The following is a 27,419-nucleotide window of genomic DNA, read 5'->3' on the forward strand; positions in this document are numbered from 1 at the left end:
TGTTTGCTAGGTGACTTGAATGGTTTTGCAACTGATCCTGCATGAACGAGTGCACAGGAACGTTCTGGACGAAGTGGTACTGCAGGTTAGGCAGGGATTTAATCGTATCTGCAGTGGATACAGATCTATTTGAAATGACTGTGGATCTGGCTGCAATTGAAAATTAAAAATTGAAACGATGAAAGTCAGTGAAGGGAGAAAGTGATGGGCTGCTGCTGCTGGCTTGTGTTTGCAGAAGGTTGCTGGTCTTCTTTATCGAGGAGTGTGGCTCTGCTTCTGCATGAAAAGTCCTAAGACTGATTGTGAAGGCTGCAGTGTTTGTCCGTGTAAAACTCAAAATATAAATTAAATTGAAGCTAGTAGCAGCCTTTGGCTTAAAGGTTTTGCTTTGCTTCAAGAACTACAAGTTTGCATTCATTTCATCTGCATTTCTGCGTCTTGTCTGCCAGCCATCATTTCTCTGCTGTTATCCTTTTTATAGTTCATAACACCAAATGCCATCTGCCACTGCTATGTTTCGGCATTGCATGCTATGGTTCACCGGTAGAAAGGGTAAGGTACTAGATGATCATTCTCATTTCATCTTGCTTTGAAAACTCTAAACCAGCAAATAAAAGTCAATTTTAATGATCCTGTCCTAATGTACCTCTCATCTATTAGGAGTGCCTGTTAGCTTTGTTACTAATGTTTTTGCTATTTTGCCTCTCCGGAGTAACCTCTATTTTATGTTTAAAGCAGTCCAAGAAACTTAAAAATTGAGAATATTTGCACTTTCTTTGAACTACAAGTGACAATGCACTGTGATAGATGCTAGGCATACCAAGATAAAGAAATAGTAAATTTATAGCTTACAAATGTTTTGGTTATGAAGTCTAACAGTGACCAGATATATTATACAAGATGTTGCGACAGCTATTGTCCTTCTATACTAGGATAGTATATTGAAGTTATTTTATTTCATTGTCTTGTTTAAGAAATTGGCACATAGAAATGAAAGATCCAGCTTATATATAATAAAGACAAACCAGTGTACTCACTCGTGATATCTCTAATGCTTTTAGGAAAAAGCATTCTTAAAGTATTTATTATGTTTGGTCATATTCTTTACTCAGACCGCTATAAACTAATGATGTCCTCCTGAAATTTTCCACTACATTTAATTTCATAAAACATTAAAATCTTATTATGAAAGCCCATGGCCTTTATTTTTAGGTTAAATATATGATGCTGCTTATAAATGAAAGCAGATAATTCCCACACTCTGAAACTCTTTACTTGAATGAAGTTGAATACTTTAATGTGTTTCAAGTAATAGCTGCTAGATGCAGGTGAAGGTTGCAGTATGGAATTCTCTCCTCTGCGGTTACTAAGGAGACATCTTCTTTGGACTTCCAGAAACTGTATTGTTTGCCTGTTTAAAGGAGAGGAGACCCAGGCCCCTAGAGCAAGGGCACCTCTACCTTCTCTGATTTAAATTATTTATGTTAAACTGACCTCCCCTTTAACACTTCCATATTTATGTGGCTTGCTTATAAAACAAGCAATTCCTTTAATGAATCATTTAAATGACAAGGATAAATGAAGTGTTATATGTATTTTTTAAATGGATACTTTTCTACTATAATAGTTATGGGAGTCTCAGGCAACATGAGATTATCTGGCTTTTGTAAAGAACTCGATAATATTCTTTCTCTATATTCTTGGCAGTAATGAGTTATTTCACATTCATAGGTCCTTGCTTATAAGAAAATAGATGAAACTCTGTTAAAGTTTTCATGTCTGATAGATCTTATACTCTTGATTAGAAGTGAAAGCAAGTTTAGATGATACACATTAGCATGTGTGTAAATGTGTGACTTTTAAAGTTTAATATAGCAGAATTTTTGAAAGCAAGTGAAGTGTCAATTGATGCATCTATAAAACAAATTCTGCTTACTGTCAGCTCTTAAGGGAAGCTAGAATTGGTTCAGATATATTCATCATTTATTCACATCTATTTTAGACATTATTCTAAGTTCTGGGGCTACAGTAGTGGAACATAAAATTCCCCTCTTGGGGCAATCAGGCCTGGTAGAGGAGGAAGCCAATAAACAAGATAAGTTGGTAAAATATAAGTAAATAGTGCTAAGCCTTGGGGAGAAAAAAAAAAAAAAAAGCAGGAAAGGAGGAATGAAATAGAAGTGAGGTTGTGTGTGTGTGTGTGTGTGTGTTTGTAGGGGGGTGGTTTGAACTTTTAGATGCCAGGGAAAGACCTGAAAGAAGTGAGGGAACAAGCTATATGGCTTTGTTGTAGGGTGATGATGAAGAGTAATCATTCCAGGCAAAGGAACAGTACGTGCAAAAGGGTGTGCCTGCCGTATTGAAGAACAGCAAGGAGGGGCAGTTCTGGTTGGAGTGCAGATAACCAGGGGGGGAGGATAGTGGGAGATGAGGTCTAAGAGATAACATCGTGGGAGGCCTCATATGGCACAGTAAGGATATTGAATTTTACTGAGATAAGAAGCCATATTAGAGGGTTTTGAACAGAGGAGTGGCATGATGTGATTTTTAAACAGTATCACTCTGGCCACTGTTTGGAGAATAAAATGCAGGAGGCAGGAACAGAAGTAGGGAAACTAGTTAGGAGGCTATAGTAATCCAGAAGAGAGATGATGGTGGCTCCCACGGTTGGGTAGCAGTGAGGGTAAGTGAGGTAGTGGAAGTGGTCGAATTGTGCATGTGTGTGTAATCAACTTTATCGAGCTGTAATTAACATACAATAAAATGTACACTCTATAAAGTTCAATGAATATTGACAGATTTACTTACTCACATAACTGCTACCATAATCAAGATGTAGAACATTTCTATCACCCAAAAGATTCTTTTATTCTTTCAGTCAGTCTCCACTCCCAGCCTCAGGCTCCAGACAACTGCTGATCTATCATTAAAGATTAGATTTTTTTTTTTTTTTGGAGAGTTTCACATAAATGGAATCATACAGTATGTATTCTCTTTTGTCTGGCTTTATTTTAGCTCAGTATAATGTTTTTAATATTCGTCCATCTTGTTGCATATATTGGTAGTTCCTTTTATATTGCTAAGTAGTAGTCTGTTGTTAGATATTATATTTTTTTGAAGGTTGAACTGTAGCATGTCAGAGGAAGATAGTAGTATAGGATGACACCATATTTTTGTCTTGAGCAATAAGAATGGAGTTGCCATTAACTGAGGTGGGGAAGATTGCAGGAGGAACTAGTTTGGGAGCGGCAGGTGGGCATCAGGAACTTAGCCTTGGACATACTTTAATCAAGTTCTAGCTGCCTATCAGACATCCAAATGGAGATGTCAAGTAGGCAGTTGAAGTGTGGAATTCAGGAGAAAAGTTCAGGCTGAAGAAATAAATTTGGGAGTCACTGGCATATAGATGGTTTTTAAAGCCATGAGAATTTGGGAATAAGTGTAGAGAGAAAAGAGAAGAGGTCCAAGTAATGAACTCTGGAGCACTCCAACATTTATTTGGAAGACACAGAGATGAGGCGGAACTAGCAAAAGGGATTGAAAAGAAGCAACCAAAAAGGAGGAGGAAAACCAGGTGAATGTGGTACCCGGGAAGCCAAGATAGAAAGTGTTTCTAGGAGGTGAGACGCATCAGCAACTGTGTCAAATGCTCCTGATCAAGAAAGTTGAGGGCTGAGAAATGATCACAGAATTTAACAATTAAGAGTCTATTGGTAACCTTGAGAAGAGCAACTTAGAGATGAGAGTATAGACAGTGCTTTCAAGTTCTGCTGTAAAGGGAAGGTGAGAAATACAGTAGTAGCTGGAGGAGGGAAATGAGATAAAGATGAGATATCTTTTTTTAAAGATAAGAGCAATAATAGCATGTTTTTATGCTGTTGGTAGTGATTCAGTAGAGAGGGAAAAATTGATGATGCAAGAGAGAAAGGGGAGAATTATTGGATCAGTGTCCTTGAGAAGGCAAGACAGGATGGGGCCTAATACACAGGTGGGGCATTGCCTTTGGCTGGGAGCATGGACAGTTCATCCATAGTAACAAGAAAGAAAGTCAAATGTATGGAAATATATGTAGGCAGGCTATATTACCCACCACCTTCATTTCCACTATGGTTTGAATCTCTAACTGACCTACATGTCCTGTATCCTGAAACATCATTTGTTAATAATTGAGAGGACTGGTGCCATGAAGAGAACAAACTTTCCTGAAACAGATAATTTTTCATTCTAATGATTCCCGGTTCTGGTAACTTGATATTTCAGAACATCTCCAGTTTTAAAGAGATGCCATAAAATTCTTTAAACAAAGTTAATTTAAATTAACTTTAGCTTTGAAAAAGAAATACTCTTTTTTTTCCCCTTTAGGTAATAATTGAAATTATAATCCTAGCATGTTAGAGCTTTAAAAAGGTTTGAAAACTACAGCTTCATTCTGTCATTTTTCAGAGATTAAAAAGAAAATAGTTGCCAATTCATCTTTATAAACCGGCTCTTTTCTTTTGAGCAATAGCAAAAAATGATCACTTTTCCTATCAGTCAGCCAAGGTCGTTTGCATTTGGCTTCTTGGCTAGACATTGTGTGGAAAGCAGTTTTGGTATTAATTAGACTGGCTGTTGAGTTCAAGCATTCAATGTATGTATAGTATGTGTAACTTTCTGTGCTCAGAACTGAGGGTATACAGGTTAATAAGACATGAGGCAGGAAGTTAAGGAGCTTGTAAAGAAGTATATAATGTAGTATGAAATATGTTGTAGTAGTAGAAATATGTATAGGACACTGAAATAATGGAGTGGCAAAAGAGACAATCACTCAGTGCTGCACAGAAGAGCAGAGTTTTTCTTGTTACCGAGTAATTCTTTTTAAAATAATCAAAATTTAAAATTATACTAGTTCTAAAAATTTTGAGTTGTTCAGAATTATATAATATACAAATTAAAAGTCCCCTGTCACCAGGCTGTGTCTCCCACCTCTCCCTCCTTACCTCCTCTACCTGGTAGAGTTCTGAAGATTGAACAGAAATTTACCAGGCAGATGGGTTGTTGTAGCATGTACAAAGGTATGGAAATATGATGCTACCGGGTATGTTCTGAGAACTACGAATGTTTGGTACCTTTGGAACAGTGGGCAGGAGATGAGGCTGTAAAGATAGTCAGAGGCCTACATCTAATATGAAACGGTTTTATTTTTATCCTGAGTCTGTGAGGAGCCAGTGAAGCAGAGTTTTAAGCAGAGAGGAGACTGAGTAAGACAGGGGCTCTAGATAAATAACCTTGATTGTTAAGGCCCTGAGTGGATTAAAGCATTGGTAATGGGGAAGGAGAAGAGGAAAACAGACTTGAGATTTTTAGGAGGTGTTGATAAATCTTTAGGAACTGTTGATTGCTTGGAAATGGGAGGTGAGAGAATGAGAGTAGTAAACGTGTTAGTAAGGCTTGGCTTACTGTTTTGTTTGGATGTTGTCAACTTCTGAAATAGAGGATCTAAAACAGAGGTGGTGAGGGACTTATATTTGAGGTGTCTGTGAGACTCACAGGTATTGCCGGTGATGCCAATTGGATCTGAGTCTGGGCTGGATATGGAGATTAGTGGTTATCAACATATTGCTGGAAGGTAGAATAAAAATTTGAAAAATTGAATGCCTCAGGGCTAGGCAGATAAGTAAATGAGTGAAGAGTAAAGCTGACTGAAGACTAGCAATTTAGAGAACTCATTCCCTATGAAGTGGTAGCTGCTACTTAATTTCAGACAGTTGTAGGCTTTTGGTAATGCTTGTCCAGTGTTGCTAGATCATCCAGTTTTTCAAGAGAAGCCAGAAATCCAGATTTTTTTGTGTGTGAGAGTTTGAATATGTGAGTCTTAAATCTTCAGGTTTTAAAAAACAATTATGTAGGCCAATGAAATGTATCTATGAGCTAGATAAAACCTCTGGATTTTCAGTCTGTGGTTAAAACTGTAGTAGTAGTGGGTATGAACCTCCTGGGAGATCTGAGTGAAAAGAGAGCTGAAAACCAAACCTTGGAGTGCACTAGGGTAGAACCATCAACGGGCTCAAAGGAATGATCAGAGAGGTTGGGGTGAAAGATACTAGCTTTAACCATATGAAAGTACGTACTGTTTTTATCAGTCACAAGTAGTTACATATCAGCAGTTCATATGTCTCAACCTAATAAAAGACTAAATAGTCTATAGTTCATACTAATAATTAGAAAAATACCCAGTTATTTGAATTTTACCTTCAAATAAAATTAAACCTATTTAATGCTTTAATGTATATATAAATATATATATATTTATAATGTTACTGATAGTGTATTGGAATAATAGTAATAATAATAATAATGATAGCTACATTTATCAAATGTTTATTTTATGCCAGGCACTATTCAGAGGTTTATGTAGGTTAAGCCGTTCAGTTCTCACAGCCTTATGAAGTAGGTACTATTATTGTTTTTATTTTATAGATAAGGAAACTGGGGGCCACAGACACGTGGTATATTACAGAACTTGAATTTGAACACAAATAGTTGTGCTCTAGAGCCATTCTCTTAATTGCTACAAAAAAGGTATTATAGAAATTTGTCAACTAGTTTATAATTAACTTTTATAATTTTGTCAGAAAAGGAATTAATGTAAAATATAAGGAACTTTAAATTACAGTGCAGTTTAATGCAATTAAACAATTTTCTGATGTTATGTTCTACATGTTCCATTGCTTAGTAGAAATAGTAGCAATAGTGGTGGTAACAACTACTATTACCACTGTCTCTCTTATAAACTAGGCACTGTGTTCAACAGGCAATGTGCATTACTTCCTAATTCCTAAACTCCACAATGAGGTAGTTATATTTCTAGTTTAAGAGTCAGAAAAACTGTTTCAGAGAAGTTAAGTGCCCAGGATTAGTAGATTGTGCCCAGGTCTGTCTAGATCAGTAGTTCTTGAAGTGTGGTCCCAGACCGGCCAGATCAGCATCACCTGGGAACTTGTTAGAAACACAGAATCTCTGGCTGAGCCCCAGACTTGCTCAATCAGAAACTCTGGAATGAGCCCTCTCTAGTGATTCTGACACACACTAAAGTTTGACAACCATTGATCTGGATCCAGTGGTATCACATTGTTATTCCACTTTACTCTCATAACTTTATACATTAGATGGAAGTATCCCCAATTTATATATGAGAGAAGTGAGACACAGAGAGACAAGAATCCTGGCCTTGATCTTAGGTCATCTTTTACTATGTCCTAACCTACACAGAAGGGGTGTCTTGCCTTAAGTAAACCTGGTATGTGAAAAAATCTAAATTTTTTAAAGATGAAAATTAGGGATATGTGTATGATTAGTTCTTCATAAAATAATCCTTTACTTTCAAAGGACTTTAATGAAGACATCTTTTAATCAGTGTGTTCTCCAAAATGATTTCAATATGAAATTTGTTTGCAAATTTATTTGGGTATACTTTTAAAGCAATACAAGTTGCATAAGACAAAATACAACATTTTTAGACACTAAAAAATGTTTAAATTAGAAGAAACTTTAGAAACTGTGTAAGTCTTAGCGGAAGTCATCTGTGGTTGGGCTGATAGCTGACCTTTTCAACTCAGTCCATTAGAGCTCGCTCATTTATTAAAATGCAAAATTACTACAAACCAGCCCAGTGGTGAAGGAAAGTGTTTAATTCAGCATTAATCATTTAGAAGAATAGACAGTACATCATTAGACTAACTTGTGGTTGCAGGCAGAAGTAAACAGATTCCATTATCTTTTGTTGACTACTGACTTAAAAAAAAATTTCCATCTGTAGTTTTGTATTTTTTATTTTTATATGATAACCCCTCAAAACAAAATAATCATTTACAGACTTTCTGTAAGGGAATAAGTCAGCTATAACTAATTCTCTAATTAGGTGTATGGAAATATGTTAATATAAATGTTTCAGACATTACATGAAATTTCTAAAAATCTTATATTTGTATTTGTATGGGTCTTGTTTTTATATCCATTCAGCCAGTCTATGTCTTTTGGTTGGAGCATTTAATCCATTTACATTTAAGGTGATTATCGATATGTATGTTCCTATGACCATTTTCTTAATTGTTCTGGGTCTGTTATTGCAGGTGTTTTCCTTCTCTTGTGTTTCCTGCCTAGAGAAGTTCCTTTAGCATTTGTTGTAAAGCTGGTTTGGTGGTGCTGAATTCTCTTAGTTTTTGCTTGTCTGTAAAGGTTTTAATTTCTCCATCGAATCTGAATGAGGTCCTTACTGGGTAGAGTAATCTTGGTTGTGGGTTTTTCCCTTTCATCACTTTAAATATGTCCTGCCACTCCCTTCTGGCTTGCAGAGTTTCTGCTGAAAGATCAGCTATTAACCTTATGGGGATTCCCTTGTATGTTATTTGTTGCTTTTCCCTGCTGCTTTCAATATTTTTTCTTTGTATTTAATTTTTGATAGTTTGATTAATATGTGTCTTTGCCTGTTTCTCCTTGGATTTATCCTGTATGGGACTCTCTGTGCTTCCTGGACTTGAGTGACTATTTCCTTTCCCATAGTAGGGAAATTTTCACCTATTATCTCTTCAAATATTTTCTCAGTCCCTTTCTTTTTCTCTTCTTCTTCTAGGACCCCTATAATTCGAATGTTAGTGCATTAAATCTTGTCCCAGAGGTCTCTGAGACTGTCCTCAATTCTTTTCATTCCTTTTTCTTTATTCTGCTCTGTGGTAGTGACTTCCACTATTTTATCTTCCAGGTCACTTATCCGTTCTTCTGCCTCAGTTATTCTGCTATTGATTCCTTCTAGAGAATTTTAAATTTCATTTATTGTGTGGTTCATCATTGTTTGTTTGCTCTTTAGTTCTTCTAGGTCCTTGTTAAATGCTTCTTGTATTTTCTCCATTCTGTTTCCAAGATTTTTGGATCATCTTTGCTATCATTACTCTGAATTCTTTTTCAGGTAGACTGCCTGTTTCCTCTCCGTTTGTTTGGTCTGGTGGGTTTTTACCTTGCTCCTTCATCTGCTACATATTTCTCTGTCTTCTCATTTTGCTTAACTTACTGTGTTTAGGGTCTCGTTTTTGCAGGCTGCAGGTACATAGTTCCCGTTTTTTTTTGGTGTCTGCCCCCAGTGGGTAAGGTTGGTTCAGTGGGTTGTGTAGGCTTCTTGGTGGAGGGGACTGGTGCCTGTGTTCTGGTGGATGAGGCTGGATCTTGTCTTTCTGGTGGGCAGGACCGCATCCGGTGGTGTGTTTTGGGGTGTCTGTGAACTTATTATGATTTTAGGCAGCCTCTCTGCTAATGGGTGGGGTTGTGTTCCTGTCTTGCTAGTTGTTTGGCATGGGGTGTCCAGCACTGGAGCTTTCTGGTCTTTGAATGGTGCTGGGTCTTAGCGTTGAGATGGAGATCTCTGGGAGAGCTTTCGCCATTTGATATTACGTGGAGCCAGGAGGTTTCTGTTGGACCAGTGTCCTGAACTCGGCTCTCCCACCTCAGAGGCACAGGTCTGACACCCCGCTGGAGCACCAAGACCCTGTCAGCCACATGGCTCAGAAGAAAAGGGAGAAGAAAAAAAGAAAGAAAGAAAAAGAAATAAATAAAACAAAGTTATTAAAATAAAAAATTAAAATAGTATTTTCAAAATTAAGAAATAAAAAAGTAATGAAAAGAAAAAGAAGAGAGCAACGAAACCAATAAACAAATCCACCAATGATAAGAAGCACTAAAATCTATACTAAGATAAACAGAAAAAGCAGAAACTAGTCAGTCGCATACAGCAAACCCCAAGTCTACAGTTGCTCCCAAAGTCCACTGCCTCAATTTTGGGTTGATTAATTGTCATTCAGGTATTCCACAGATGCAGGGTACATCACGTTGATTGTGGAGATTTAATCTGCTGCTCCTGAGGCTGCACAGAGAAATTCCCCTTTCTCTTCTTTGTTCGCACAGCTCCTGGGGTTCAGCCTTGGATTTGGCCCCGCATCTGCATGTAGCTCGCCCTCTGGCGTCTGTTCTTCCCCCAGACAGGAGGGGGTTAAAGGAGTGGCTGATTAGGGGGCTCTGGCTCACTGACGCTGGGGGGAGGGAGGGGTATGGGATGTGGGGCGAGCTTGCAGCAGCAGAGGCCAGTGTGACATTGCAGCAGCCTGGGACGTGCCATGTGTTCTCCCGGGGAAGTTGTCCCTGAATCCCGGGACCCTGGAAGTGGTGGGCTGCATAGGCTCCCGGGAGGGAAGGTGTGGATAGTGATTCTTGGTGGCTTGCACACAGGCTTCTTGGTGGCTGCGGTAGCAGCCTGAGCATTTCATGCCTGCCTCTGGTGTCCACGCTGAGAGCCATGGCTCGTGCCCATCCCTGGAGCTCGTTTAGGCAGTGCTCTGAATCCCCTCTCCTCGCACATCCCGAAACAATGGTCTCTTGCCTCTTAGGCAGTTCCAGACTTTTTCCCAGACTCCCTCCCAGCTAGCTGTGGCACACTAGCCCCCTTCAGGCTGTGTTCATGCAGCCAACCCCAGTCCTCTCCCTGGGATCTGACCTCTGAAGCCCCAGCCTCAGCTCCCAGCCCCCACCCGCCCCGGCAGGTGAGCACACAAGCCTCTTGGGCTGGTGAGTGCTGGTCAGCAGCGATCCTCTGTGTGGGAATCTCTCTGCTTTGCCCTCTGCACCCGTGTTGCTGCGCTCTCCTCCGTGGTTCCGAAGCTTCGCCCCCGACCACCCCCCATCTCTGCCATTGAAGGGACTTCCTAGTGTGTGGAAACTTTTCCTCCTTCACAGCTCCCTCCCAGAGGTGCAGGTCCTGTCCCTATTCTTTTGTCTGTGTTTTTTCTTTTTTCTTTTGCCCTACCCAGGTATGTGGGGAGTTTCTTGCCTTTTGGGAAGTCTGAGGTCTTCTGCCACAGTTCAGTAGGTGTTCTGTAGGAGTTGTTCCACATGTAGATGTATTTTTGATGTATTTGTGGGGAGGAAGGTGATCTCCATGTCTTACTCCTCCACCATCTTGAAGTGTAATCCTGCCTCGCTCATTCTTTTGTCCATGTTTTTGTTGTTGGTGGTGTGCTCATGCTTTTCTTATACCCTTCTTTTTGAAAGGGAATAGGGAATAGTCTTAGACTCATTCATTAACCATACTATCTAAAATTGCTGATATATATTGTTAAGTAATCTTTTTACCCAAGTTGGAACCCATTGCTGGTAGGTATTATTGTGAAGAGTAAGTGTAGATATATAAAGAAAAGCATTTCCCTACTTTAGTATGTAATGTGTAAATGAAAATATGGATGGAAGTAAACTGAGTTGAACAAAGACTTGCAGGGTATAAGGGGGATGTATTCTCATGATGTACTACGAAGTCCTTAATGACACCTTGCCTTTTAGACATAATATTTATTCTTAAGATATATTTGTACATTTTATACCTTTCCTTTAAAAATGAATGAATAGGCAATGGACTAAAGTCTTAGGGGCCAAAGTCTAAGGAGTGTCCTATTAATCATAAAGATTTACTGTTTACAGCATGCCTAATGATTTCTCAGTTTTATTATGTTTATAAAATTTATGTTAATTGTCAGTCCTATTGGCACTTTAATTTTTCTGTTTTTCTACTAATTAAAAGAATGGTAGAATAGAATGCAAAGTACATTAAAATAGTTGCATGAGCACTGCTCTTCCAATGGAGATGGTGATGCTACAGGAACTAAATTGTTGCCTGGCAGGCTTTGCGTGATGTGTTGGCACAAAATGTCTGCTTGTTGATTGATAATAGAAAATTCAAACTTTTCTCTGAGGAGTCAGTGTACAAGAAAGTACAGGTTATATGAAGGTTGAATAGGCAAGTACTGCTTATGTAAAATGTCATCTCATACCTCAGGAAAACTTGGGGACTCAAAACTGACTTAGGGGACATTGAAGCATTAAATTATATGCACTTATAATAGCAGTTCAGGGAAGGGAATTACAATGATAATTAGATTTTCCATGTTTTTCAAACTTTTAATAAAAGCATATTACATATGCAACCTTATTTAGAAGCCCAAATGTGAGGCAGAAAAATGTACAGTTGCTCTGCTTGAAGTCAGAAGGTTGAGGGCCTAGAGCCCTGCCCTAGGCAGCCCCTAGGCACTTTGGGAAAATACCAGTGTTCAATTTATTTCATCCATTCTTTCTTTTTATTCATTCATTCATTCATTTTTATTATCAACAAATATTTGCGTGCTTATTGTATACCGGGTACTAGCCTAGTTCCTGAGTGTAAAGTAGTGAGCAAGGTAAGTGCCTATCCTTAAGGGTCTCACATTTTGAAAATAATTATTCTAGAGGAAGCTTCCTGGTTGCACACTTTCAGGTAGTTCTCTGACCCCAGGTTAAATATCCATGAGTTAAAGTGCTATCTTTTAGTAGTGCCTAGACTGCATTCACCCTTGGTTTTACTTTAAGATAGATAACTAGCTGGTGAATTCTCTAAGAAAATACTCACTTCTGCCAGGGTCATCTTTGGCCTTTCAACCTCCTTTATTAACTATACTTGCAGTTTATGAACATTCATTCTCGTGATCATGATGCTTTAATCAATGTACTCCACATGTAACATTGGTTCAGCATATAAATTCAAGTTGTGTTTCATCATTGCATTTTCTTTTTTTTTTTTTAAATTAATTTATTTTTGGCTGTGTTGGGTCTTCGTTGCTGTTGCTGTGCGCGGGTTTTCTCTAGGTGTGGCGGGCGGTGGCTACTCTTCATTGTGATGCACATGTTTCTCATTGCCGTGGCTTCTCTTGTTGCAGAGCACGGGCTCTAGGTGCACAGGCTCAGTAGTTGTGGCACATGGGCTCTAGAGCACAGGCTCAGTAGATGTGGTGCACGGACTTAGTTGCTCCTCAGCATGTGGGATCTTCCTGGACCAGGGATCGAACCTGTGTCCCCTGCATTGGCAGGCAGATTCTTAACCACTGTGCCAACAGGGAAGTCACTCATCATTGCATTTTCTTAGTATTAAATTTGGAGGACCCTAAGACAGTTTCGACTAATACCCCAGAAAAAAGAATTAGAATTCAGATAAACTGTAAAGAAGCTGCATCTTTGCTGGGTTGCTGGCTTTAATGAGGATATCTGCTTTGGGTGGGACTGCCTAGTGGGTGGAATTAGGGGATCACATAAAAAAAAAATTTGAGCTGAGCCCTTGTATATGGGTGATTTAAGCCAAGTGGGGGTGGGTGTCAGTGGGATTTTTTTTTTTTTTTTATCTTGGAGAGAATGACTGGAAATCTTTTCTGGAGGTGATTATATTCTAGAAGTGAGCCTCTGACGAATAAAAGAAGGGAGTGGGGTAGAGAGGAAGAAGACACTAAGAGTGCAGTTAATGTGATGCTAGGCACTGTAATCCTCGTGTGCCCCCCCCACATGTTTATAAGATAGGTATTTTTATTCCCATTTTACAGATAAGGAAACTAAGGCTTGGAGAAGTTTTTATCCAAGGTACCACATATGGGAGGTGGCTGAGCCAGAATTCAAGCCCATGCCATCTTCATTACGCAGCACTGTTTCTCCATGACTTTCTTCCTTTCTTACTCTTAGCCACACGGACTTCTCTTTTCACCATGCCTTAGCCTCTTTGCAGCTCTAGCTTCACTGCTGTTTTCTCTTCTTCTAAACAGTACGGTATGCTTCCTACTCTGACAGTAGTTAGGGTTTTCATGCTATCAGGTTGTCATAGTTTCTCCTGTGCTCAGTGTGTATCCAAGTTGCTAGTTGTCACTGGCAGGGGCCCAGCTGAAGCAAGGGAACCGGGACATTGGTCAGAATAGACTGGTGTGAGTCATGGCACGAAGTGTGAGGTGAGCAGTCTGTCACCAAGTGTGAGGGAGGCTTGGAAGACTGGCTGAAGAAAGGCTCAGGAATGTTGCCTGTATGGATTTTTTTTTTTTAATCTATCTATTTTATTTATTTATTTTTGGCTGCATTGGGTCTTCATTACTGCGTGCGGGCTTTCTCTAGTTGCGATGAGCAGGGGCTACTCATTGCAGTGGCTTCTCTTGTTGCGGAGCACGGGCTCTACGTGCACAGGCTTCAGTAGTTGTGGCACGCAGGCTCAGTAGTTGTGGCTCACGGGCTCTAGAGCGCAGGCTCAGTAGTTGTGACCCACAGGCTCAGTTGCTCCGCAGCATGTGGGATCCTCCTGGGCCAGGGTTCAAACCCATGTCCTCTGCATTGGCAGGTGGATTTTTAACCACTGTGCCACCAGGGAAGTCCCCCTGTATGGATTTAAAGGCAGGGAGTCAAACAGGTATTGACCTGTATCCTGTTTAACTTTACCCCAGAGTTTTTGACTACAGGGTTCTCTCTTAATATGTCAGCTGAGGGAGCATGCTCAAGTTGTTGAGGAAAACAGGCCAACATATCTTCCAATATTTATTCCTCCTTTGCAGAGGAAGCCCTACCTACCTAGGAAGCCTAAATGTGGAGCAGGGGGTCACCAGTAAAACAAGGATGGCAATACCGACCTCCAGACGTGTTGTATTGATACTATTAGAGAAAATGCATATAAATACTGAGCATGATGCCTGGTAAATAGCAGGGCTCAAAAAATAGTAGCTGTTGCTATTATTATTTTTTATTTTATGAAGTTGCTGATGATCATGCTGCTGCTGTTTCTGGGATTCCCTTTTCTCCTTTTCCTAGCCAATGGTTTGGGCTAGAGGTAACCCGAATTAGGTTTTTGAAAATGCCACACACAGAGCACGATACCAGGGATAGAAAGCTGATTCCCTGCTAGTCAGGGAGCTCTCAGTTTAATAGGAGAAACGCCGATAGAAATATTTACTAGAAAGACAATAATGAGGATAGCAGTTTGTGCAGGTTCCATACCAAAGGCTTACATGCATTTTCTCACTTCACTCTTTTAACAACCTGGAGAAATAGTTTTGAGGAAACTGAGGCATAGAGGGCTAATCACTTATCCAAGGTACGTATTTTGGAACAGCTAATTACAGTACAAAGTAAAGGTGATAGAGACGTATGGAAATGCAGACGAGAGAACTGGTGGAGGCAGGAAGACTTCACAGAAGAGATGGTTTTGATACAGGTTTTGAAGGATGAAAAAGAGATATAGTTAGGCAGGGATAGAGGTGAAAGGAAAGAACGTTTACCAAACTGCAGAGAAAGGAGGAAAACATTCCAGGTAAAGAGAAAGTATGTGCAAAAGTTTGGAAGTATGAAAAAGGATGATTTGTTAAGGAAATGTAAGAAGTGTAGGACATTTGAGAATACACGGGAGGTGAGGAGAAGGAGCCTGAGTTCAGTCTGGAATGAGATAGATCATCAAAGGTCTCATATTACCAGAATGATAAACTAAAACGCCTTTTCTGTAAATTAGGGAGAAGCAGCGGGTATTTTAGTCACAGAAATGTCATTGTCACCTTTGTGGCTTAAAAGGAACACTGGGAGCTGTTTATGGGATGCTTTGGAGAGAAGTGAGATTGGAGGCAGGGAGCCTGGTTTGGAGCTTACTGGGGGGGTTCTGGTGAGAGGTGATGAGGTCTTGAACAAAGGCAATAAGAGTGCCCCGGAGAGGATAAACAAACAAAAAAATATGTATGACTGACAGAATTTGGTGACTCACTGCATGTAAGAAGATAGGGGGAAAGAAGTTGAGAATTATCTCTGGCTTTCTGACAGAGTAATGGGAGGATGGTGGCACTATTCTTTCAGATGTATCAAGGACTGTGTCTTTTTCATTGCTGTGTCACCAATGCCTACCTGCTAAGGACACATATGCCCTCAATAAATATTTTGTTGAATGAAAGTGTAACTTTGGAATATGTCAGGGTAAATGCAATTGTTTAAGAAAAATATGTGGTGTTATCCCACTGAAAGAGGCTTCAGGGCTTCAGATCCCTGAGAAAATAGTCTTCAATTAAGAAGAGTCACAAGACCAGCAACTTAAGCTTGAAAAGAAGTACTCATACATGGGGAGCAGTGTCTGACTTTTACTTACACAGGGTATACTCTGATTTTTTAATAGGAAGACTATGAGTAGAGTATGACTGAAGTATATAAATTGACTCTTGACCATGTTCTTTGTGTTGAAGTTTCTAGCCATCTTGCAGCACTTTCGAATGTGAACCAAACTGAGTCCTTTCCTTTCAGGAGTCTACATTTTTAGGTTAATGAGATATATCAGGGTAGTGCCATAAATGCAATGTACAGTTTTAGTAGTATGGACAGGTTAGTTCATGGTGGACAGAGAGAAGCAAATCTGAATTATAGGCTATCTGGAAATAAATGCCCTTTCCTAGTTTTATATGTAGACACTAGAATTAAGCTAACATTGTTGTCTGATATATTTTTTAGCATGATTTATCATCATTAAGAATTTCTTTTAATGTTATTTACACTTTGTACTTAGTGAATTGGTTGAAGTATAGTGATTTGGTATAAATAATATAAGTCCTAAATTGTAGGGAGGGCTGAATCAATGACATGTTACTATATATCTAGATTGTATTTTACAGGATAGAGTTAAAGCTTGTGGAATGCACTGAGTTTATGTCTGAGTTTATACTGCAGTCTGGTCTGGAAATATATACTTTCCTAAAGAAAGGTGAAGATATTATATTAACAGCTAACAGCTACATATAGAGAAGGAAGGAAGTAGCTTATTGCTAGCTCTGTGCCCTGAGCAGAATTCCTTGGAGAGCTACTGGAGGCAGAGTGAAGCCTTCAGAAAGGTTCCCTAGGAATAGCTTAAGATTATAATGCAGTAGTGCCTCTACTATACTTTATATCCTGAAGATATATTTGCATATATATTACATTTTTTCTTTGCTTTTCTTTTTGGCCACACCACGTGCCTTGCGGGATCTTAGTTCCCCGACCAGGGATTGAACCTGCGCCCTCAGCAGTGAAAGCGCAGAGTCCTAACCACAGGACCGCCAGGGAATTCCCTACATTTTTTTTTTTAAATCTAAAGGGTCTCCCTATTCTCTGTCTATAAGGAATAATACCTGTCTTCAGAAAACTAAGCATTTATTTAAAGTAACATATGTCAATCATTATAGTTTCTTATTAATATGATTCTGATACTTGGTTAGGCCACATCTATTTTGGCCTTGTTTGCCTTGGAAGTGGACAAAAGAATTAAGTAGCAAATTCTGTTTTCTTATAGATATATTTTATTTGCCCTGCTTTCATTTTCTTCCTGAATTTTCTAACGTGTATTAATTTTTCCCTGTCTTTTTCCTTTTATTGCCTAACTCAAAAGTTGAGTGATTCTGTAACAGCATTCTTTTTTTCTGAATAACCCTTAACCTTGGTAGTCAGTGAAAGTATTTTTGAAGTTCTATCCAGTTGACCCTTGAACAACATGGGGTAGGTGTCCCGGTCCGTTGGGCAGTTGAAAATCCGCCTATAATTTATAGCCAGCCCTCCGTATCCATGGTTCCTCCATATCTGTTGTTCCAAATCTGTGGATTCAAACAACTGTGATTCATGTTATTTACTGTTTTAAAAAATCCATGTAGAAGTAGACCTACACAGTTCAAACCCATGTTGTTCAAGAGGCAAACTGTATTTCTCCTCTTGAACTAAGACTTGGCTTCACCTTCTCAAAATTACCTCCTTCCCTCCCTCTCTCCCTTCCCTTCCCCAGAATGCATTAAAGATGTATTCTACTTTGTGGCTTCTGGAGAGGGAGTGTTTTCTAGCAATATATATACTAACTGTAAAAGGTAATGAATTCAGTAAAACTTTTGATAATAAGATTTTTCAGGAGGTCAGGTTTACCAAATTTCAGGATTCATTGAATCTGGGTCTCTTCAAACCCCAAATAATATTTTGCAACCAACCATTCCCAACCTGTTTTTCTTCCTGTATTCTCTATGTTGTGAAATAGCACTTCCATTTACCTAGTTAGCCAAATTTGAAGGCTTCTCTTTTTCTACATCTGCATCGCCTACATTTCCCCTACATCACATGAGTAACCATGGCCATTGGATTCTACCCTTTTTCTATTCCTTCAGTCACTTACATAGTCCAGGTCTTTATCACTTCTTACTTTCACAGTTTCTGTGTGCATTCTTTTCAACTTCCTTCTCTCATTTTTTCTGGTCTTTGTTCTGCCACATCTCCCTCCTTATTGATGTCTGGGTGAGCTCGCTAAAACCAACCTATTCCTAACATTTTTTTCTCCCCTCCTTAGTATTGTAAGTCTTAAATATTGAAAACTCAAATCTTAATTTTTCTTAAATTCAAGATTAAGGAATAGTGACCCCTTTACTAAAAGCTGGAGTTAAAATAGGACACATCTTCTGCAGGAGCTAAAATTATTAGGATATAGTTACATACAAATTTGGTGAGAATTTTCAGTTACCAGGAATAACTTGACTTGGAAGCATGTGGTTGTAGAATGAATTGAAAATAACCCATTAATCTACATTGGATTTTCATTGTCTGCTTTGACGGAATCAAAGATATCCAGCTGCCCAATACAATGCTGACTCTGTCCAGGAGAAGCACAGTATTGCTTCAGATAGTCAAAGCAGAAGTTGTGGCGGAGAAAGCCTTTTGTAAATATTTGCTTGTATTTTATTCAGCAGTTTGGAGACTTCAGCTAAAACCGTTCATAAATCTTTGAGGGAGCCAGTTATAGCAGCTTTAAAGGATACTAAGCAAAACTAATGATTTGTTAGGAAATCCAACCTATTTTTAGATTCCAAATATAAAACATGGAACCATACACTGAATAATGAAATCAGTGCAATCATTATTCCTCATTTAACAAATATTTATTGAACACTTAATGGCCTGGCATAATTCTAGGGGCTTGGGATACATAAATAAATAAAACAAATAAAGATCCCTGCCTTTGTGGAGCTTACATTTCAGTGACAGGAGACAGACAGTAAATAATAAACACATATGAATATATACAAACATATGTATGTAAAAAATACACATTTACACATATATAAATAAACATAAAAGAAGGGATATGTACAGTGAAGAAAAGAAAATGTACAGCAGGATATGGGGAACAGGGAATGCTGGGTTGGGGGGCCAGGTTTTAGTGTATGCTGGTCAGGAGACTTCATTGAGAAAGTGTCATTTGAGAAGATGACGATTATCATTTGTCTGGTAATTATGAGTATCAGTTAGTTGCTAAGAACATGTCAGGCTTTGAGAATTAAGAAAAGATGCATCAGATTGGGAAAATAACCATTTTCCCAAACAAAAAAAATTAGTGAGAAGAATGACATTGTTTTACATTTTTGTAAATCTTTTAAATGTCTGGTTTAATAGAAGATGGCTGGATTCTCATATCTGCTTCTACATTCAGTCTTTTGTGATATGTTGTTTTGGTTGAAGTATATGAAGAAAATATAGCCTCATACAGATATATAGTTAGAAAAGGGAGGAGGAGTATTTTAATAGCCTTTTCAGATAATGTGAATATTCTTCTTTGATACTTGACCAAAACTCTACAAGTGATAGTTTCTTAAAGGTTAGTTGCAGTGTGGAATCTGAAACTATAACAATGAAATTTATATATGAAAATACTCTATTACATTTAAATCCGTTGGTCTGTCTGGCATTTTGAATGGATCTTTCACCCTATGTATGATTCTGTAACATCATGCATTGGTCATATACAAATCTTCCAAGTATTGACACATTTCATTATATCACATAAAAAATTATATTTGTTGATATTGTCCCAAACTCATCAGAAAAGGCTTTAAGTATTGAAAATCTGTCAAAGTCATAGTGGCTGGTGAATACAGCTTTTCTAAAATGCTAATGTTTGCTTGGAAGCGTGAATTCTATAATTGGCAACAAATACTGTCAAATGACAACAAATGACAGTTTATTTTCAGGGAAATGTCTGCCAGATACCCCAGTGTGAATAATAGAGTTTGTCAGTTGTTCTGTCAAGTAAATATCATATTCCATGAGAAAAGAGCTGCTTAGTTCACAATTCAGACAATTGTACAAGTGCTTTTCCTTGAAATAATCATTATACTTTGATATGCAGCAGCAGTGCTTTATGTTTACTTCCCACTTGTCACACAGACTATTTAAAAAGCATATACTCAAGGGTCAAGATGTAATAGTAATTTGCTGTTTCTTCAAGGGCATTCTTGAGTGAAACAGGATTTTTTTTTTTTTCCTTCTAGTACATGTTGGTGAAGAATATAATGACTACAAGTTCAGTTTGGTGCCATGGCCTCCATTTGTGCTGAGGTGCCAGCAGTTTCACCACCATTGCTCTTGCACCATTGGTGCCAATGTCAACATAGTGAAAAACACAGATAGCGTTTTAGTATTGTCATGAAAACAGTTTTGCCCTAAGGACCCCTTGACCTCCTTGTACTCCCAGTGTTGTTATATATGTTATTTCACCCGATTTTCACAGTAGACCTTTGAGGTGGTTGGTGATGTTTACCCCTTTTTAATTTTTTTAAATTGATTAATTAATTAATTTATTTATTTTTGGCTGTGTTGGTTCTTCATTTCTGCGCGAGGGCTTTCTCCAGTTGTGGCGAGCGGGGGCCACTCTTCATCGCGGTGCGCGGGCCTCTCACTGTCGCGGCCTCTCGTTGCGGAGCACAGCTCCAGACGCGCAGGCTCAGTAGTTGCGGCACACGGGCTTAGTTGCTCCGCGGCATGTGGGATCTTCCTGGACCAGGGCTCGAACCCGCGTCACCTGCATTGGCAGGCAGATTCTCAACCACTGCGCCACCAGGGAAGCCCCATACCCCTTTTTAAATTTGTGTGTATAACTAGTTATTAAGTCCTCTCCTCCTGAGGTCACACAAAAGTAGTGAAACTGGGACTTGAATCCAAGTTTTCTGATTAGAGTTTTGGGCTCTTGTTTTTCTCTATTTCATATACTATCTCCAAAGTGGAAACTTTATACTGTTATCTCTTGAGGACTTTGTCTAGTAAGAAGGGCATGGGATGAGGCTTATTTAACAGGGCTAGGGTTGCTTGAAGCCTAAAGACAATTTTTACTGGCTCCTTTCTCAGTGGTACATCATTGCAAAATACCAAACTTTTCTGTTTCTCTATTCTGGAAAATAAGGAAAATAATAATACCTATCTCATGGAGTTGTTGTGAGGATTTAATTAGTTACTACATGTATGTTTAGACATAAGTGTCAGTGCTGACACATTAAGCGCTCAGTAGAGTTAGCTTTTATTATTTACACAGATAGAGACAGGACTCGGGCGTTTCAGTGGAAGGAACAACTCGAGCAAAAGCTGGGAATTGTGAGTCATGTGAATAGTAAGTACAGTGTAACTGAAATGTAATGGTTTGTGGAGGAGTATATTGGGAAGTAAGAAAAGGTAGATTTGGATCTGCCAAATTGCTGGACTAGAGCGGTAAACTCAAAGTTGGGCCCCTAATGCCTAAGACAATGACTGGTATATGGCATATATTTATATACTACCTGAGCATGAGAACATTTGAATAAATTAAAAGAAGGAGAGAGCAGATCCCTTTATCATGAGTAACATGTATGGAGAAGGTGACATTTCAGTGTAGCCCAGAAGAATGTATAGGATGCTAATAAGCAGGTATTAGAGGCTCTTAGAAGGGGTGAAGATAACACCTCACTAAACAATATGCTACTCAACCAAGTGATTGTACTTTCCAAGAGGCTAAATTGCTTGAGATCACAGATTGTCTTATCCTTGCTCATAACTCCAACATAGTACCTAGTGCATATTGGGGCTCAGTAGGTATTTGAGTAGTGTCTCAGCATTTAATCTTTTAAATATGGTTTTGCATAATGTTTTCATTTCACAACAACTTTCAGAGAAAAGAAGGGCTTCCTGATTATAGAGGCTAATTCTTCTTTTTGCTTCAGTTACAAGACAGGCAAATAACCACTTCCTTTTGCAAACAAGCAGTAGTTTATTCATAGTTTGTCATATGTCTTAAAGGAGAAGAACATATGACGAGGAGGACAGATTCCTAAATAGTGGGATCAGGAATGGTAAGGTATAGGAGTTTTGGAAACTTGTTTAAAAATCTACTTTAGGGCTTCCCTGGTGGCACAGTGGTTGAGAATCTGCCTGCCAATGCAGGGGACGCGGGTTCGAGCCCTGGTCTGGGAAGATCCCACATGCCACGGAGCAACTGGGCCCGTGAGCCACAACTACTGAGCCTGTGCGTCTGGAACCTGTGCTCCACAACAAGAGAGGCCGCGATAGTGAGAGGCCCGCGCACCGCGATGAAGAGTGGCCCCCACTCGCCGCAACTAGAGAAAGCCCTCACACAGAAACGAAGACCCAACGCAGCCAAAAATAAATAAATAAATAAAAATAAAAAAAAATAAACAGGAGCTGTTGTTTAAAAAAAAAAAATCTACTTTAAATATGTATAATGTAGGAAATGTAAATAGATATGTAATAAAAGAGCTAAGATTATAGAATCCTGAAAATGTAAGTATTTTACTTACTGGATGAATGTTGTTTCTCTTTCTGTGTGCCTTATATTGTTTCTATATCGGCCAGGCATTATTGGGAATTAGGAGTTACCAATAATCTCTTCCCTACTTATTTTCTCTGACTAATCATTTATCAGATTATTAGTAGAAGTTGTTTTCTCTTAAGGCTGTATGTGATAATAATAACATATATTTTTTAATTTTATTGAAGTATAGTTGGTTTACAACGTGTTAATTTCTGCTATACAGCAAAGCGATTCAGTTATACATATATATATTCTTTTTCATATTCTTTTTCATTATGGTTTATCACAGGATATTGAGTATAGTCCCCTGTGCTATACAGTAGGATCTTGTTTATCCATCCTGTATAATAGTTTGCATCTGCTACCCAAATTCCCACTCCTTCCTTCCCCCTCTCCCCCTCGGCAACCACAAATCTGTTCTCCATATCTGTGAGTCTAACATACTGATATTTTAGTTTATGTCAGGTACTGTGGTAAATATTGTACAGATTAATTATCTCATTTAAACCTCACAGCAACCTTATGAAGTCTAGGTATTATTGTCATGCCCATAGGTAGGTAGTATTACCATCCTCAGATTATAGATGAGAAGAGTAAACCTCAGAGAGTTTAAGTGACTTGCCCAAGGGCTGGGTGAATAAGGGAGAAGCTGGGTATCAGAGCCCTTCTTAGCCTTTACTCTATACAGTTTAAGAGATAATGAAAAGCAATAGCTTTGTGGGGCTTAGAGAAGTGTTTTCCAAACCATGGATGGCAATCCATTAGAGGATTATGAAACCTATTTAGTGGGCCAAGATAAACATTTCTTAAAAAATAAAGTACAGCAGATAAAATACCAGTGCTTATGGCATGTAGTAAGAGCATAGATTGTTTTGTGAAACTAATGTTCAGTTTTACATGTATACGTGTATGTACACACATATGTGTTTATGTGTTTGTGAACTGAGGCCATGTTATAAATGTATTTCTTATTGTGGGTCACAGCCAAACAAAGTTTGGAGCCCACGGGCTGAGAGAATGGAAAGAGAGCTTGAAAAATGTAATGAAGAGGAGAGGTAGGTGCTAGAGAAGGAATCCTAGAGATAAGCTGAATGTATAAATAACATTATAAAAAGAGGGAGGAAGAGTTAACCTATATAGATTTGGGGAAAATATTGTACTATCTATAAGTTGTTTTAACTAATTCATTAAATTGGGCCCTTTTAGCAGGGGTTCATTCAGAGTTAGTACAGCTTTAATTTTACTTCTAGAGAGCTGTTTCTGCAGGTGGTTTGTGAATTGTGTATATCATGACCGTATTTTTATTTCTCTAATCAACAAATAATTTATTATGATTGAATAATAACCAGATATCTCATTGGTGCTTCATATCCACAAAGATATTTTTCCTATTAGATACAGTAGGGTAGAGGTTTGTTTACTGCCTCTTGAGAGAATGGGAGAAGGTTGGCTAGGTTAGTCAGAATAATAGAATATTGAATTTTCAGCTGGAAGGGACAATTTAGTCCAAGCCTCCATTAAAAAAAAAAAAAACTATCGTAAAGAACACATAACATTAAATTTATCATCTTGATCTTTTTTTTTTTTGGCTGCGTTGGGTCTTCATTGCTGAGCATGGGCTTTCTCTAGTTGCAGTAAGCGGGGCCTACTCTTCATTGCAGTACGTGGGCTTCTCATCATGGTGGCTTTCTTGTTGCATAGCACGGGCTCTAAGTGCGCAGGCTTCAGTAGTTGCAGCACGTGGCCTCAGTAGTTGTGCCTTGTGGGCTCTAGAGCACAGGCTCAGTAATTGTGGTGCACGGGCTTAATTGCTCCACAGCATGTGGAATGCCCCCAGACCAGGGGTCGAACCCATATCCCCTGCGTTGGCAGGCAGATTCTTAACCACTACGCCACCAGGAAAGTCCCTTAATCATTTTTAAGTGTATAGGTCAGTAGTACATATTCACATTGTAGTGGAGCAGATCTCTAGAACTTTTTCATCTTGTGACACTGAAACTCTATACCTGCTAAACACTAATTCCCTCTCCCTCTTCCCCACCCCCAACCCTTGGTAAACACATTACTACTTTCTGTTTCTATGATTTTGACCACTTTAAATATTTCATATGAGTAGAATCATACAGTATTTGTCCTTTTGTGACTGGCTTATTTCGCTTAGCATAATGTCCTCAAAGTTCATCCATGTCATAGCATATGACATGGTTTTCTCCTTTTTAAAGGCTGCATAATATTCCATTGTGTGTATCTTTCACATTTTCTTTATCCATTCATCTTTTGATGAACATTTGGGTTGCACCCAGCCCTTGGCTATTGTGAATAATGCTGTGATGAACACGGATGTGCAAATATCTCTTTGAGATTCTGCTTTGAGTATTTGTGGTATATACCCAAAATTTAAATTGCTGGATCATATGGTAATTCTATTTTTAATTTTCTGAGGAACCTCTGTACTGTTTTCCATAGTGGCTGTACCATTTTACATTCCCACCAACAAGGGCTCCAACTTCTCTGCATCCTCGCCAAGGCATCTATTTTCTCTTCTTTTGATAGTGGCCATCCAGATGGATGTGAAGGGATTATCTCGTTGTAGTTTTTTTTTTTTTTTTTAAAGATTTAATTTTATTTATTTTTGGCTGCATTGGGTCTTCATTGCTGCACACGGGCTTTCTCTAGTTGTGGCGAGCAGGGGCTACTCTTTGTTGTGGTACGCGGGCTTCTCCTTGCAGTGGCTTCTTTTGTTGCGGAGCACGGGCTCTAGGCATGCGGGCTTCAGTAGTTGTGGCGTGCAGCCTCAGTAGTTGTGGCACGCGGGCTCTAGAACGCAGCCTCAGTAGTTGTGGCGCGTGGGCTTGGTTGCTCCGTGGCATGTGGGCTCTTCCCAGACCAGGGATCGAACCCATATCCCCTGCGTTGGCAGGTGGATACTTATCCACTGCACCACCAGGGAAGTCCCTCTCGTTGTAGTTTTGATTTGCATTTCCATAATGATTAGTGATATTGAGCATCCTTTTATGTTCTAATTGGCCACTTGTATGTCTTCTTTGGAGAAATGTCTATTCAAGTCCTTTGTCCTTTTTTTTCTTTTTTTTTTTTTACCTTAAAATTTGTTTTGGTTCTGAAGAACCTAGGGGCAGGACAGGAATAAAGATGCAGACATAGAGAATGGACTTGAGGACACGGGGAGGGGGAAGGGTAAGCTGGGATGAAGTGAGAGAGTGGCATGGACATATATACACTACCAAATGTAAAATAGATAGCTAGTGGGAAGAAGCTGCATAGCACAAGGAGATCAGCTCTGTGCTTTGTGTCCACCTAGAGGGGTGGGATAGGGAGCATGGGAGGGAGACGCAAGAGGGAGGAGATATGGGGATATATGTATATGTATAGCTGATTCACTTTGTTATACAGCGGATACTAACAGACCATTGTAAAGCAATTATACTCCAATAAAGATGTTAAAAAAATTTTTTTTAATTGAAGTATAGATGATTTACAATGTTGTGTTGGTTTCTGGTATACAGCAAAGTGATTCAGTTATACATATATACATACATATTCTTTTTCATATTCTTTTCCATTATGGTTTATTACAGGATATTGAATATAGTTCCCTGTGCTATACAGTAGGACCTTGTTGTTTATTTTATATATAGTAGTTTGTTTCTGCTAATCCCAAACTTCTTATTTATCCTTCCTCCATCCTTTTTCCCCTTTGGTAACCACAAGTTTATTTTCTCTGTTTGTGAGTCTGTTTCTGTTTTGTAAATAAGTTCATTTGTGTCATATTTTAGAGCCCACATATAAGCAATATCACATGGTATTTGTCTTTCTCTTTCTGATTTACTTTACTTAGTATGATGATCTTTAGGTCCATCCATGTTACTGCAAATGACATTATTTCATTCTTTCTTAATAGCTGAATAGTATTCCACTGTGAATATACCACACCTTCTTTATCCATTCCTCTGTCGATGGACATTTAGGTTGCTTCCATGTCTTGGCTGTTGTAAATAGTGCTGCTGTGAACACTGGGGTGCATGTATCTTTTCAAATTAGAGTTTTCTTCCAGTATATACCCAGGAGTAGGATTGCTGGATCATGTAGTAACTCTATTTTTAGTTTTTTTCATACTGTTTTCCATAGTGATAGCTCTGATTTACATTCCCACCAGCAGTGTAGGAGGGTTCCTTTTTCTCCACACCATCTCCAGCATTTATTATTTGTAGACTTTTTGATGATGGCCATTCTGACTGGTGTGAGCTGGCACCTCATTGTAGTTTTGATTTGCATTTCTCTAATAATTAGACATGTTGAGCATCTTTTCATGTGCCTGTTGGCCATGTGTATGTCTTCTTGGGAGAAATGTCTGTTTTGGTCTTCTGCCCATTTTTTGATTGGGTTATTTGTTTTTTTGGTATTGATCTGTATGAGCTGTCTGTATATTTTGGAAATTAATTCCTTGTGGGTCGCATCGTATGCAAGTATTTTCTCCCATTCTGTAGGTTGTCTTTTCATTTTGTATATGGTTTCCTTTGCTGTGCAAAAACTTGTAAGTTTGATTAGGTCCCATTTATTTATTTTTGCTTTTATTTCTATCACCTTGGGAGACTGAGCTAAGAAAACATTGGTACGATTTATGTCAGAGGATGTTTTGCCTATATTCTTTTCTAGGAGTTTTATGGTGTCTTATCTTATATTTAAGTCTTTAAGCCATTTTGAGTTTATTTTTGAGTATGGTGTGAGGGTGTATTTTAACTTCATTGATTTACAAGCAGTTGTCCAGCTTTCCCAACACCACTTGCTGAAGAGACTGTCTTTTCTCCACTGTATGTTCTTGCCTCCTTTGTCGAAGATTAATTGACCATATAGGTGTGTGGGTTTATTTCTGGGCTTTCTATTCTGTTCCAGTGATCCATATGTCTGTTTTTGTGCCCTAACCACACTTTTGATTACTGTAACT

The 27,419-nt window shown here is 38.8% G+C and overlaps 1 protein-coding gene across 4 annotated transcripts in view; it reads left to right on the forward strand.

Moving 5' to 3' along the window:
• The window catches only part of OSBPL9 (oxysterol binding protein like 9), a 169,057-nt gene that overhangs the window by 55,576 nt on the left and 86,062 nt on the right, over positions 1-27,419 (forward strand). The window lies entirely within an intron of this gene.

The sequence above is a fragment of the Balaenoptera musculus genome, chromosome 1 (assembly GCF_009873245.2).
Source record: "Balaenoptera musculus isolate JJ_BM4_2016_0621 chromosome 1, mBalMus1.pri.v3, whole genome shotgun sequence".
Classification (NCBI taxonomy): domain Eukaryota; kingdom Metazoa; phylum Chordata; class Mammalia; order Artiodactyla; family Balaenopteridae; genus Balaenoptera; species Balaenoptera musculus.